Here is a 3,999-nt window from a genome sequence, read left to right on the forward strand (position 1 = left end):
GGCATCAGACAGCGCTTCCACGTCCCGTTCCATCCCCAGAGCTCCGGGATGGTTGAGTGCATGAACCGGACCCTCAAAGCTGCGATCGCCGAAACAGGGCAGGGCTGGGTGGACGTTCTGCCCTGCGTACTGATGCGCTTAAGGGCCACCACAGGCCGCTCCACTGGCCTCACTCCCTTCGAGCTAATGACGGGGAGGGCCAGGCGACTACCAGAGAACGTCATGGTCGGGGGGAAGACATGGCCCCCCTGAGGGACAGGGTGACGTGCTATATCAGGCAGCTGGACATGCAGCTGCGGGCCCTGAGACAAACTGCGCGCGACCAACAGGACATCAGGGACCAGGCAAAACTGCAGCCGCATCTGCCCGCCCAACCCCTTCCCGGCGTTGGGGACAAAGTCCTGGTCAGGGCCGCCCCCAACCAGCCCGGCTTTGCCCCCCGGTGGCTGGGACTGCACGAAATCATCCTCACCAGCGACACATGCGCCTGTGTCGACATGAAGGGAAAGGGCAGGTGGAAACACTGGTCCCAGCACAAACCCTACCCTTAAGCCCCGACCGGACAGACTCTTGCCCCCCCCCCCCCCCCATTTTTGACTTGACTCTAACCGCCCCTCTTTCTCCTTACAGTGCAACGGGTGGACCGGTTCCAGGGAGACCTGCTCCTACACACACTAACCCTACACTCTTGGTAAGGGTGCCTCTCTCCCTCTCTTCCCACAGATCATGCTTCACCGGTGCACCGCTCTCCTCCCTGCTCTCCTCTTCGCCCTACGACTAGTGCCTTCCTTCCCCGAGATACACGACGACTTCTACCGCCACGGTGTTGCCTTCAACGCGTCCGACGCCATCTGTATTCCTGCAAGGGACAAGCCCGATGTGATTGATGCGTTCTACAAGGCCTGGCTGGAGGTCCTCCCGGGCGTACAGACACTCTGTTTATTCGGCACGTTGGAGCGCGACCCGCGGCCGACCTGCCTCCGGCGTGCTGAGGCGATGGACTTGGGGGGTTGCATGTTCGGGACAATGTGTGCCAAGCCAGAGGACCTCTCCTCTGCCTCGGCCTTTGATGCCTTTACTGTACGGGATCTGTCTGTTTGTGGATATTACGAGCCTACTAATGCCGCGGTAGTCTCTTTGTATTTGTGCTTTCCACCCGCCCCGACCACACTGCCCCCGACTACGACTCCCGAGATATTGCCATGCCCCTCTCTGGGACCGGGGCCCGCGGGGGGACTGGTATTGTGGGATGAGGGAGAGGCTCTTTATGACAAGGTCCGACACGAGGTAGTACCTGTGCTGGTCAATATATCGGGCATCCGGGTACCGGACTATTGCACAGCACAGGTACGCCAGCTATACGCCATGATGGGGAAGGAGGTTATAGAGAGGGCCATAGATGCTATGGGGGCAACCCACTACCGAAATGACATACATAACACACACACACAACGACACAGACGGGACATAGTCAACGATGCTCTCACAGGACTCAACACGGGGACATCCGTAGTAAACTCCCTAGACATCCAGGGCCTTAACGAAAAGGTCGAGCAACTAAAAGGGGTAATGAGGGACCTGCTACAGAGGTCTCTCTCAGATCAGGCAGAACAGGCATGCCTGGGGGAAGAGGGAGCATTCACCCAGCTCGAAGGTATTGCAGTCCTAGAGACACACGCCCACACCATATAGACCGGGAAAGGGAAAACACGGCCCATATCCACGAGGGGCAGCTGTGCCATGCGTATGGCTGTGGATGGTAGCCCAGATCCGGCATAATCTTGACCAGGTCCAAAGGGGGGAGGTGCCCGACTGGATCGACAGTGCCAAACTGGCCTCACTCGCGGGGCGCTCCGGGCCACTCAACAGCCGGACTCTGAAGGGTATGACCAGAGTATACCCAGTGATTCCCGACTGTGAGGTCAGTGAGGCGACAGGAGTCGGGATTGTCCTCCTGATCCCCGTGGTCACCCCAGGGTCTGGGCCATTTCCCCTGTTTCACATTGAGAACATCGGAGTCAGACGGTGTGGTGAAACGGTTAAAAATTATGTCCCAATACATGTGTGAATCTAACCGGAATGGAGGTGTTGCTTAGTCCCGTGTGAATCTTATTACACACCTCCCCGTGTGAATCTTCTTATCTGTATGTAACCAGAATGGAATGGATTTTTTAGCCTTGCTCTGCTGTTCACATGAATGTTTATATCTGGAAAAGAGTATATCAGCTGGAAAAGTCTCCAGTTCGGTGAGTCTGCTCCGGGGTTACGTTTAACCGCCGAGCGTGGGTTGTTGGCAACCGCTCTACGAGAACTGACGGCTCCCAGTTCCGGTAACATGTAGAGTGAGTATAAGCCAGACCCGTTGTAAGTATGAGACCTGGTTGTGGCGACGCTGCGGGGAATAAAATGCTCATATTCTAGCAGACTCGCCTCTTGGTCGTTTGTTCTGTGTCAGACTACTCTCCTACGAACCTGACCTTGAGAATTTTTTAAAACAGACGGGAATCGCTTCCCTCAAATATCGATTAGCTCACCACACAGCCATATCTCGAAACGGCGCTGCGTACGGGGTGCCGCTTACAGGCTGCAAGCAGCGGGGGGCAATTACCATCTGCCCTCACCCCTTACGAAGGAGTGAAACAGCAGACTGCGGGTTCAACCGGACACAGGGCTGCACTCTTGAAATCGAACCCACGGGCCCCCACTTCACTAGGGCGGGGTATGGTGGGGGGGGGGGGACGATATTGTGTTTCCACTCTTGAACCCTCATTTTGGTATAATGGACTGCAGTGCCCGATTCCCCAGCACGAGGTCTGCTTCGCCCCAAGGCACCCAGTCACGGTTGGGCAAGCTCACATCTCAGAGGTCCGACGACGGAACCCCGAGTCCATACAAATTACCGACAAATTCAGGGACACCCTCAGGGAATATCAGGAGCCTGAACAAGCCCCCATCCCACATTTGGCCGAGGTCTTACGGGAGCTTAGGACCCGGGTAGGACACTCAGTGAAATTGTATCACCAGTTGCAGTCGCATGTAAAGGACCTAGAGGAGGACACAGAGACAGCTCTGCAGTCCCAGGGGTGGGCGCAGAGGGTGTGGGATTGGGGCCTGAACGTAAACATCCATCCCTGGATCCGAATCATCTCGCACACCATTGTAGGCATACAGTTACTGCTGGCTCTGGCCTGGCTCCTGCTGGCGTGTCATTCATGCCGCCAGCACAAGAAACGACAGGCCAGGAAGACCATGCTCCACGCCATCGACTCCTGGCGGGCGATCAGGCACCGTGAGCTCACAGGGCTCGAGTTAATGTGACCATCTCCCGGGACTATCCAAAAGCCCCATGACTGCAGCATGACGGCCGGCGGAATGTACCGGGTGAGGAACCGACTTTTAAAATATCGGCATCGGGGGTGTGGACATGTCCAACCCCTTGCCGAAAGGGGGGACTGCAAGCGGGCATCAGAGCCGCCCTGCTTTTGCCACGGGACTATGCCTACATCAGGAAACTATAAGAATTCATTTTGTGTTTTAAACAGCAGTCGCAGCTTTAAACCCACAGAACTCAGCAGCTGCCGGTCCGCCCACGTGACCGGGAGATAGGAGACAGAGGACAGATCAGATCCACACTATACCAACACTATCCATGACTCATAGACCAAAACTCCGGAATTAATTAATATGGAAACCCATCTCCTAATCACATCAAGAGACTGACTGAAACACACCCATACCCATCGATACGGAGCCACCCTGACACAAAGGACAGGCATCCACCAGACAGGAACGGACAGACCAATACACACCAACACCCCAAGGGAACAAAGGGGGGTGCTAGCCCCTACCCTCACAGAGAGAGACAAGCAGATAATACCCGGACCCGTTTTACATAAACCAATTAGCACCCTATTGTGCGTGCCCTGCAACTCTCCTGGGACGGCAGGAAACATTCTATTTGCACCTACTCCAGTGATGATGGGGAACTATCATCCCATT

At 55.8% G+C, this 3,999-nt stretch overlaps 1 pseudogene; it reads left to right on the forward strand.

Moving 5' to 3' along the window:
• The first annotated feature begins 628 nt into the window (after window positions 1-628).
• LOC148145274 (uncharacterized) lies at window positions 629-3,555 on the forward strand (annotated as a pseudogene).
• The last annotated feature ends 444 nt before the right edge of the window (window positions 3,556-3,999 follow it).

The sequence above is a fragment of the Chiloscyllium plagiosum genome, unplaced genomic scaffold (assembly GCF_037043375.1).
Source record: "Chiloscyllium plagiosum isolate Xiang-an unplaced genomic scaffold, Cpla_swu_hap1 HiC_scaffold_25, whole genome shotgun sequence".
In the NCBI taxonomy this organism is placed as follows: Eukaryota; Metazoa; Chordata; class Chondrichthyes; order Orectolobiformes; family Hemiscylliidae; genus Chiloscyllium; species Chiloscyllium plagiosum.